Source organism: Nylanderia fulva, unplaced genomic scaffold (assembly GCF_048542155.1).
Source record: "Nylanderia fulva isolate GAGA-0341 unplaced genomic scaffold, ASM4854215v1 Scaffold13, whole genome shotgun sequence".
NCBI classification, from domain to species: domain Eukaryota; kingdom Metazoa; phylum Arthropoda; class Insecta; order Hymenoptera; family Formicidae; genus Nylanderia; species Nylanderia fulva.
In genome coordinates this window covers 6,186,108-6,197,886 of record NW_028189518.1, presented here as the reverse complement: position 1 = coordinate 6,197,886, position 11,779 = coordinate 6,186,108, and the positions used below count along the sequence as shown (strand labels likewise).

General features: G+C 29.4%; 1 long non-coding RNA gene across 1 annotated transcript; it reads right to left on the bottom strand.

The window, feature by feature from the left end:
* Positions 1 to 8,176: 8,176 nt before the first annotated feature.
* Positions 8,177 to 10,391, bottom strand: LOC114946707 (uncharacterized). The gene is made up of 3 exons (XR_014924068.1): positions 10,132 to 10,391; positions 9,254 to 9,378; positions 8,177 to 8,616 (listed from the first exon to the last, which is right to left on the bottom strand). It is a non-coding gene; the product is annotated as an uncharacterized LOC114946707 (long non-coding RNA).
* Between the last annotated feature and the right edge of the window lie 1,388 nt (positions 10,392 to 11,779).

The window sequence follows — 11,779 nt, the reverse complement described above, 5'->3', positions numbered from 1 at the left end:
CCCAAGACTGCAAGTAAAAAATCTGTTTGGCAACATGTTCTCCAGATTCTTCCCTAGTCAACCCTCAACGTCTAGAACCCGCAACCTAAAACCGATATCCGTGCTCCCCAGTAATGCAACATGTGTCTCACACGGTTGTGCACCCCCAAATACTATTCTCCGAAAACAAAAGGTCTTCCTGATCAGAACAAGAATGGTCATTGGAGTCGTACCTTCCGCGGACAGAAAAAAATGGTTAGTACCGGACAGAAAAAAATGGTTAGTACCGGACAGAAAAAAATGGTTAGTACCGGACAGAAAAAATGGTTAGTACCGGACAGAAAAAAATGGTTAGTACCGGACAGAAAAAAATGGTTAGTACCGGACAGAAAAAAATGGTTAGTACCGGACAGAAAAAAATGGTTAGTACCGGACAGAAAAAAATGGTTAGTACCGGACAGAAAAAAATGGTTAGTACCGGACAGAAAAAAATGGTTAGTACCGGACAGAAAAAAATGGTTAGTACCGGACAGAAAAAAATGGTTAGTACCGGACAGAAAAAAATGGTTAGTACCGGACAGAAAAAAATGGTTAGTACCGGACAGAAAAAAAATGGTTAGTACCGGACAGAAAAAAATGGTTAGTACCGGACAGAAAAAAATGGTTAGTACCGGACAGAAAAAAATGGTTAGTACCGGACAGAAAAAAATGGTTAGTACCGGACAGAAAAAATGGTTAGTACCGGACAGAAAAAAAATGGTTAGTACCGGACAGAAAAAAATGGTTAGTACCGGATTTTTTTTAGGTAGCAGAAAAAAAAAAAAAAAAAAAGAGAGAGAGAGAAAGGAGAGTTTTTATTAGTACTAGATTTAATAGTATTTTGATGTATTAAAGTTAGGACCAGATGTATTGTAATGGTTAAAACCAGGTTTTATTTACCCCCTTCGGGGGCGGAAGGAGCGCCAACACCCGGAACGGGAAAGTCGCAGAGCTCAAAGGGCGGGGGCCCTTCGAGCTCATTCCATGCGGCTCTCCAAGGATTGGAGAGGAGTGGTGGAGGTCCCCACTCCTCTCTGCCTGGCAGGCTTGCTTGCCAAACGGGTGGGACGCACCCGAAAGGGGTGCGTCACGGCGTTTCGGAGGCCCCGGTTGCATGCGAAAGCAATTCCCGGGGCCTCCGAGTAGCACCAGGAGGACCACCGTCAGGTTTAGCGGGTCGGGAATGGGCCTTCTGCCCATTCCCATCCCCGCATAACCCGAAGCCTCCCCCGAGGTGGAGGGTATGTGTTGAACACATTCCTGACGTAAAAAAAAAAAAAAAAAAAAAAAAAAAGAGGGACCAGGTTTTACTTATTTTTTGTTTATAATTTTCATTCCAATAAGGGTTTTTTTTGTCATATTTAAAATTAATTTGTTTAATATTAATAATAATTAGAACCGAGTTTAATCTTATTTCTGACTATTGCATAAGTAAAGAAGTATTCAACAGCAATTGTCACGACATTCAATCTATTTATTTTCATCTCAATCAACTGCATTGTTATTAATAATTTTTGGGATCAGGTTACACATAATCTTAAGTTATTACAAAAAAAAAAAAAAAAAAAAAAAAAATAAATAAATAAATAATAATAATTATAATAATAAAATAAAATAGAGGTTAAAATAGAGGCCTTAAAATAATAAATAAATTATTGTAGGTGGTGTCAGGATAGTTTTAGATGATGTCAGGGCGTAATTCCAATAAGGCTTCTAGTGGATCTTAACAAAGGATCTTTATTAGGTTAAACTGTACTCGATAGGACACGCACGACGGCTCACTGCCGTATATCTGTCCAACCGCTCTCCCTTTCCGCGGGGAACTGACCTTCTTAACCTTCTCCCTTCTTTCTTACGCAGCGCCGCCAGGGGGGGAGAGGAAACGTAATTCGCCGCTCACGCGTGTATATAAATGAATATCGGTAGAATAATAATTCGCCTACATTATTAATCATATTTAACGTTTTAAATGAAAAAAAAAAATAAAAATAAAAAAAAAATAAAAAATAAAAAAAAATTATTTAAAAATAAAAAGTATTAACAGAATAAAAATATATATATATATAAAAAAAAAAAAAAAAAAAATTTTAATAATAAAAAAAAATTTAATTTTTTAAATAATATATACATATATATATATAGATTTTTTTTTTTGCGTTTTGATAAGAAAACTTTAAAGAATCATTATCTAATTTCAAATTACTATATTTCATTAATGAACATAAAATTAGTTATTTGAAATCTATAAAAAGAAGACCCGAGTTCAGAATATTCAAATAATTAACAAAGTAGCCCTTTTTTGATAATAAAAAATATTTTGAAATACACAAGATTTAATATTACAATATCTTAATTCATTACAATATCAAAATCTAAAAAAATTTACATAATACTCATCCCTTCTATAAAAATTATTAGAAAAAACGACTAGAATGAACATGATTTACAATACGTAAATAATGATCCTAAAGTAATCACAAAATTTATTACCACAATTAACGATATAAACTCTTCAATAAGTAAAAGAGCCTGGTAAAAATTATAAAAGATATTAGCAAAAAGCCCTCTTTTTGATATTTAAATATATACTTAAATAAAAATCATGATCTTATGTTCATTTAAAGTATCTACATACTAACTTTAAAGTAATGACAGAATTAATTATCGCAATTAGCGATCCAATATTTTAAAAAGTTAATAGGACGTTAAAAATATTACAAAATATTAATAGACTAGTTTTCCCCTCGATAATAAATATATTCACAAAACACATGATCAAACGTTACAATATCAAATAAAGACTCTAAAATAACAAAAAATGTTTTATCGTATTTAACGGTTTAAACTTTTTAAGAAATAAAAAAGCTTGGTTAAAAATAGAAAATATCACAATAACAGTCTCTTCCATAATAAAAAATATTACAAAGCACGTGACCAAACGTTTAATTAAGTTATCTAAATAAAAACTTTAAAGTAAGGACATAATTAGTTATCGCAATTGGCGTTTAGCGTCTCTTTCGCGCGTCGCGAGTGCTTAGGAGGAACGATGCGGGAATTAAATAAAGTTATGCAATGATTAAATTAACTGAATATATTCTTTAGTGTAAACGGTACGCGTGAATACAGTTAGATATATCGCTCGGATTACAAACGTGATGCGTCCGTGCGCGGCAACTATCGAAGACGGTATATATCGTTATCTAAAAATCCCCTATTTATACCTTGCCTCAAAAACGCCCTTCGCTAGGCTTCGAGAGGCTTCGCGAACTTTCTATCTATTTTTACTTCTTTGTTTCTGTCCTACTCGTCTTTCGTCTTGTCTGTAATATTTTATTTATATTTACTTGTGCCTTTGTCCTTTTCGTATATGTCAGTGTTCGTATTCGTATGCGTGTTTTCCTTACTAATCTCAGGGAAGTATGTGACGATGTAATCGCCACAGGCGATTTAAAATCTTTAAACAATAAAAAGAAATATAATAAAACATTATTAGAATTGCTTTAAGTTCGATAATAAAAAATAGAAAAACACGGACCTAACATCAAGTTAAGATATTTATAAATTGTGATTTTAAAGTAACGACAAAATTAATTATCGCAATTAATGATTATTTTTAAAATGAAAAAGCTTTGTTAAAAATATAAAAATATATTAACAGAATAGCTTTCTCTTCGATAATAGAAAATATTAGAAAATCACGTGATCTAACTAACTCCAAGTTAAGATATATAAATAATAGCCCTAAAATAAGGACAAAATTATCGCAATGAGCTATTAAAACTATTTTAAAAATCTAAGAGCATTGTGAAAAATATAAAGATATATTAACAAAATAGCCCTCCCTTCTATAATAAAAAATATTGGAAAAAGATGTGACATATCGTTACTTTATTTAAATAGAGCCTTTAAAATAAGGAAAAAAATAATTATCACATTTAGCAATTTAAACTTTTTAAGAAAAAATAAAACTTAGTTAAAAATATGAAAAATATTAACAAAACAGCTTTTTCTTCGATAATTAAAAATATTGGAAAACGCGTGACCTTACACTAAAATAAGTAATTGAAATGATATCTCTAAAGTATCCACAAAATTAATTATCGTAATTGGCGATCTAAATTATTCAAATAATAAAAGAGATTGGTTAAAAATATTCAAAAATGTTAGCAGAATAGTCCTTCTCTCAATAATATAAAATATTAAAGAAACACATGACTTAACATTGCAATATCTAAATATAGAGACCTTATAATAATGAAAAAATTAATTATTCCAATTAGCTTTTTAAACTGTCTAAAAACAGAAGAGTCTGATTAAAAATATCAAAAAATATTAACAGAATTGCCCTCCCTTTGATATAAAAAAATTAGAAAACGGCACGACTTAACGTCTAGTTAAAATATTTAAATGCTATCTTTAAAGGAATGATAAAACTAATTATCGCTTTAAATGAATGAAACTAATTCAAATATGAATAAACGTACTTCAAAATATAAGAATACGTTTCTGAAATGGTCCTCAGTTCGATAATCAAAAATATTAAAAATAATGTGACATTACCAAACATAATGATTCGTACATTCCCTTTCTAAAAAAGGCATGTTATTTATTCTCGAATATCTCGAAATATTGTTACCTTTAATCCGCGATGCCGATTCGTTCCGTCATAGCGTTTACTTCGTAAACGGCTGTCATTCCATATTTTGACAGTTGTATGTATCGAGGGGTTATAGTATAGTGACAGTATATAATGTATATAAAAGGATTTGATGTATTTAATAGTTAAAATCTAATGAATAAGTGTTTATTAATTTTGCGATTGAGTAGTTTCCATTACATTTTCTCAGTTTCTTAGAAATAGAAATTTGGTAAATTAAAATCATGTATATATCGAAATTCAATTAATTTAGATTATTAGATTATGTACATATTTCCATTATAAAATATAATACTGAAGTTGAAATCAATATTTACTAATATTACACATGTATTATCTACGTTAAATATAACAACAAAGGAAATCGATAACTAATACTGACAACAAGATTTTGAAGGATTCTTCGAATTTTTATTATCTCTTGATATAATTTTAATTTATCAAATTTTTATTGTCTTGACATAATTTTAATTAATCGTTATTTATTATGTCTCGAGATAATATTAATTCATCGAATTTTTATCACGTCTCGAAATAATTTTAATTATGTCTTGATATAATTTTAATCATTGAATTTATATTATGTCTCGACAGAATAAAAATTTTTGAATTATTATTATTTCTCGACATAATTTTAATTCATCGCCTTGTTATTATGTCGAGACATAATTTTATTTCATCAAATTTTTATTAAGTCTCGACATAAATTTAATTCATCGAATTTTATTATGTCTCGACTTATATTTAATTCATCGAATTTTTATTATGTCTCGACATAATAAAAATTCTTGAATTATTATTATGTGTCGACATAAATTTATTTTATCGTATTTTTGTTATATCTCGACATAATTTTAATTTATCGAATATTTATTATATGTCATGATATAATTTTAATTCATCGAATTTTTATTATGTCTCGACATAATTTTAATTAATCGTTATTCATTATGTCTCAACATAATAGTGATTCATCAAATTTTTATTATGTGTCGATGTAATAAAAGTTCTTGAATTATTATTGTGTTGATATAATTTTAATTCATCGTTATTTATTATATCTGGAGATAATAGTTTTTCATCGAATTTTTATTATGTCTCGATATAATTTTAATTCATTGAATTGTTATTATGTATTGACATAATTTTTATTCATCGAATTTTTATTAAGTCTCGACATAAAAATTCATCGAATTTTTATTATGTCTCGACTTAAATTTAATTCATCGAATTTTTATTATGTCTTGACGTAATAAAAATTCTTGAATTATTATTATGTGTCGACATAATTTTAATTCATCGAATTGTTATTATGTCTAGACATATAAAAAAATTCTTGAATTGATTAAGGCATTATGTAACCCCTTACATCAAATTAAGGGTAATTAGATTTTTTCACTAATCATGACATTATTTATGTAATTTTTCATGTGAATTGTATTTTAAAAAATTGTTTGCGTTTTCTTTTTTTTTTGTATTTACGACTATTTTATTTTAATATTATACCCAGAAGAGGACTCAATTTCAGGGTCGAAACGTTGCCTTTTTATAATAAACAATCTTTTATTATTAGCCAGTGTGGTAAATTAAAATTTACAACCTTGATTTAAATAACTAAATCTAATTAAAAAATGAAAGACTGCTATCACAATTTAAGAATATATATTCTTGAAATGGTCCTCAGTTTAATAATAAAAAATATTGACAAATGACGTGTCAATACCTAACCCAGACAGCACAATAACGTTTTAAAAACGTACTAAATATATATATATTGGACGTTTCGTACATATTTAAAACATCCAGATTACAGCCTCAGACATTTTTAAGACATTTTAAATATGTCCAGTGTTACTGATTTGGACAATTAAAAAATGTCCATTTTATATACCAAACGGACTAAAATTGGACCTGTTTCGAACATTATTTAAATTTTTTATAGTAGGTTTAACAGCACATATATTCAAAAGACGTTCAGAGGACATCCAAAGGACATTCAAACATCCTCTGGATGTCCTCTGAACATCTTTTGGATATATTGTGCTCTAGGTAGGTGTAGGTAAAATATTGTTTATTTTTAACGCAAATTGGAGTTAACTTGTTAGCAACTTATTAATATAGTATAAAATATATATACAAATATTGTAATTGCTAACAAATTAAATTCCTAATGTAGCATTAAAATTAAACTTTAAGAAAAAGAACAAATTTAATATTCTTTTAAATATATATTAAATTTTATTATTTATTATATATTTTTATCATGTCTCATATAATTTTAATATTGTTTTAACATTTTTAAATTATAAATAAAATAATATTTATTGCGGAAAAAAGAAAACGAATTTTGTTTCTTTCAAAAAGTAATGTACATGACAAACATTTTGTACTGGAAAGAGAGGAATCTTGTTTTTTTATAAGGTCTACAATAGGTAATTTATACTCTAAGCTTTAAGAAACTGACTAATCACAGTCAAGTATTCCATTCATACTTGACTGTAATCAATTTCTTAAAGTTTAGGGCATAAATTACCTATTGTAGAACCGGTCTAACACTTAATCATAATTAACAAAAATAATTATATATGATATATTACTTTCTTTAAAAGTACTTATACATTTTATGATATATTACTTTCTTTAAAAGTATTTATAGTGAAAAAATAATATGATTATTGTTCATCTCACACAAAAAGTAATAAAGTATAACAAAACATTTTGTACTAGAAAGAAAGAAATCGTTTGTGTGCTCCTATAACATTCAGTCAATGAACAAAAATAATTATAACATTTTTATATGATATATTATGTTCTCAAAAAATAATGCAATATTTCGTATTAGAAAGAAAGAAAAAGAGAAGGGAAGAAAGAGAGAGAAAGGGAGAGAGGAGAGAGAGAGAGAAAGATAGAGGAAAAGAGAGAGGGAGAGGGAGAGAAGGAAAAGGACGAAGAAGAGGAAGAGGAACAGAGAGGGAAAGGAAGGAAGGGAAAGGGATAGGAAAGGGATGGGAAGGGAAAGAGAAAGAAAAGGAGGGAAAAGGAGAGAGAGGAAAAGGGAAAGGGAGAGGGAAAGGCAGAGGAAGGGAGGAAGAGGAAAAGGCAGAGGAAACGAGGAAGAGGGAAAGGGAGGGGGAGGGAGGGAGAGGAGTGGAGAGGAGGAGAGGGAAGGGATAGAGAGGAGAGGAGAGGAGAAAGGAGAGGAGAGGAGAGGAGAAAGGAGAGGAGAGGAGAGGAGAGGAGAGGAGAGGAGAGAGGAGAAAGGAAAGGAAAGGAGAGGAGAGAAGAGAGAGAGGGAGGGAGGGGGAGAGGAGAGAGGAGAGGAGAGAGAGGAGAGAGGAAAGGAGAAGAGAGGGGGAGAGGAGAGGGAGGGAGGGAGGGAGGAGGAGGAGGAGGAGAGAGAGAGAGAGAGAGAGAGAGAGAGAGAGAGAGAGAGAGAGAGAGTATTTGCACTTTTTCTTAAGATTATTCCACAAGGTTCGAATGGCACTAACAATTCATAGATCTCAATGATAGGCTGATTTCCTTTATATTTTTGATCATTGACTCTGCTAAACGAATGTCTTCCATTTCTTTTCCTTGTATAACACAGAGACGATACGGAGATTCTATATCATCTTTACTCATATTAATATGTGTGCCACTTTTATCTTGTATGTTTTTGATCACTGAACCACCTCTTCCTATTACAACAGCTGCATATTGCTTAGGCACTTTGTATTGTGGTAGTGCTGTATGGTGATCTGGATGTTACTATCCGACGAGATTTCGTATCATCATCATTATCATCTCTTGTCTCATCATCCTTTGCAAATACAGAATATAAGATGTATTTTAAATTTATTGTCTCAGTTTTCCTCTTTCAGCAGCTCTTCTCAACCATCCTTGAATATGTTTTTCTGCTTCTTTAGTTGTTTGACAATATCCTCCTATTTTAGAGGCACCTATTTAACATAAAATGAAACAAAATTATTTAATTTATGCAATTTAAAAAAATAGGAAACATTTACATTTTTTTTTATATTTTTGTTTGAAATTTTTAGATAAACTTTTCTAGAATGTAATACTCACTTATTAAAACTTTGCAAATATTAAAGTTACAAAACGCTTTTTTCTTCTTTCGTCCAAAAAAACTATATTTATCCGCAATCTCATTTGTTAATATCATAGAAAAACTAAATTCACTAAAGTCGCTCAACAATAGAAAAAGTTATAAAATATACAATTAAGCTTTTATTATTTTAATATTAGAAAATTTGTCATCTTGATATAGTATAAACAATGTATGTGTATAGTGGAAGTAAAGAAATAATGTTACGCAACATTAAACATCTAACACATTTTATTTAGTCTTTAAGTCATCGATACTCAAGTTGGTATTCAGCATTGAATGTAAGATAAAATATAATTATATATATAACAAACATATAATTATATTTTACTTTACATTCAATGTTGAGTATCAATTTGAGTATCGATGACTTCCAGACAAAATGAAATGTGTTAGATGTTAAACGTGGTGTAATATTATTTCTTTACTTCCACTATATGCATAACAGATAATTGGAAATTATATCTTACCTTATCTTCAATATTGAGTGCCAATGTGAAATGTCGACTTTCCCGAACACAATGATGTGTTAGATGTTTAATGTTATGTAAAGTCTGTTTATTCCTCTGCTTCCACTGTATACATAACAGATACTCTGAAATATAAAATTTGATTAAATTGCAAGAAAAAGATGTGATAGAAAAATGTATGTGTATAGTGGAAGTAAAGAAATAATGTTATGCAACATTAAACATCTAACACATTTTATTTAGTCTTGAAGTCATCGATACTCAAATTGGTACTCAACATTGAATGTGAGGTAAAATATAATTATATATATAATAAATATATAATTATATTTTACTTTACATTCAATGTTGAGTATCGACTTGAGTATCGATGACTTCAAGACTAAATAAAATGTGTTAGATGTTTAACGGTGCGTAACATTATTTCTTTACGTCCACTATACACATACATTTTTTTATATTAAAGATCATATTAAAATCTTAATAAAGAAATAGTAAAATTATAATTAGCCATAAATTTTATAGGTACAAGGTACATAGAGGAAGTTATAACTTTGTTTTAATGGACTAAATTCACAATTAGCATAATTTTCGTAAAAATCAACGTAATAATTATTAAAAACAATTAAAGAAGTCTAATAATGCTATTCTGAATATTATATGAAATTATGTGCCTTAAGTTTAATTATATTTTTTATTTTATTTGGAATTTTGTCACCTTAACCTTATTACTATTTTTCGGAAGGCTGCAAATTTACAAGAACCAACAAATACAAGGAAAATATTATGAAAAGTACACGAATAAATATGTAAGCTAATTTATTTATAACTTTATAGAGTTGATTTATGAATTTAATAATGAAATAAATAAGGATTACCTTCGAGTATGTATGCACAGCCTTCGGAGATAGCGAAGCCAAGGCGGGAAGGACGAAAAAAGTTGAATATCACAGTCACGTAATATACGTTTAGAAAACATCGAACAAGTGAGTGCTCACACGATAATCACTGTCACTAGGTAAATTTTGGCTGTGTTTCAAAATTCACTGTCAATACTGCTAAAAATTTATAAATATATACGTAACGTATAAACTATCGATTGTGTAACTTTTTCCAAAGTGAAAAGGTGAAAAGTGAAAAATTTCTTCCAATCACACATTAATTTTATTTTAAAATCAATGCGTGATTGCCGAAAATTTTTTACTTTAAAAAAAGTTACACAATTGATACCCAACACTAACTTTAAATTTCAGAACACACAGCCTTTATAACAGACTCTATATATGATCGAAGTATATCGAAGACGTTCAGAGAACATCCAAAGGATATTCTAGATATTCTCTGAACGTCTTTGGAACATGTATGCTGAGTTATATTGCGTATATATGAAAAAAAATTATTTCATCTACGCATAACTACGATCCGTTATATTGCGTTTATTATTTCCTTATGTTATATAATATTTATATTCTGTTTGCTGAAAAAAAGGGTTTATAACTATTTTACACGAAATTATTTTTATCGATAAGAATTCTTTACATATATGCATAAAATAAACATTTTTAAAACGTCCAAATATAAATATACTTTGAACATCCAATAATGGATATTCTTAAAACGTTCGTATTAAGTCCATGGACGTTTGTACCAAATAAAAACCAAAACTGGACGTCCACTGGACATTGTGTGCTGTCTGGGAACATAATGATTCGAATACATTGGGTCCTATTTGAACAAATTAATTATCACTTTAAATGATAAAAAAAATAATTAAAAAATGAAAGAGCATGCTACAAAATGTGGAAATACGTTCTTGAAATTGTCCTCAATTTGATAATAACAAATATTGAAATATGATGTTTTAATACTATCTAACATATAATGATTCGTACATTGGGTCCTAAAACTTGGAAAAATTAATTATCGCTTTAATAAATTACTAAAGCTAATTAAAAAATGAAAGAGCGGGCTTCAAAAAATGAAAATACGTCCTTCAAATAATCCTCAGTTTGATAATAAAGAATATTGAAAAATAATGTGTTATTTCCTAACACACATAATGATTCGTACATTATTGGGTTCTAAAATTTTGAAAAATTAAATTGTCGCTGTAAATGGCTGAAACTAATTAAGAAATGAAAGAGCGATCTTTAAAATATGGGAATACGTCCTTTACATGGTCTTTGTGACTATAAAGCAGAAGACAAAAATTAACAAATCGGAGCACGAAACACTCGTAGCGTAGCTGCAGAGCAGAGCAGTGGAGCAATGGAGAATGGAGCATATTTTAATGTTTTCTGTTTATCTATCACTGAAATATATATATCTCATGGAAACTTATCTTTCTACAACGTTAACCTGCACCTTGCACCATGATCGTGCCTTGCACCAAGTATATTTGTGTCGACGCGCGCTTGCAATGATCAGATGATGGCGGGAAAACCACTAGAGTTCGAGAGCCAATCAAAAATGGTTCGGAGTTGGCGCATCTCTGATCACAGGTCTACTTGTGAGTTGCGGCGGCGA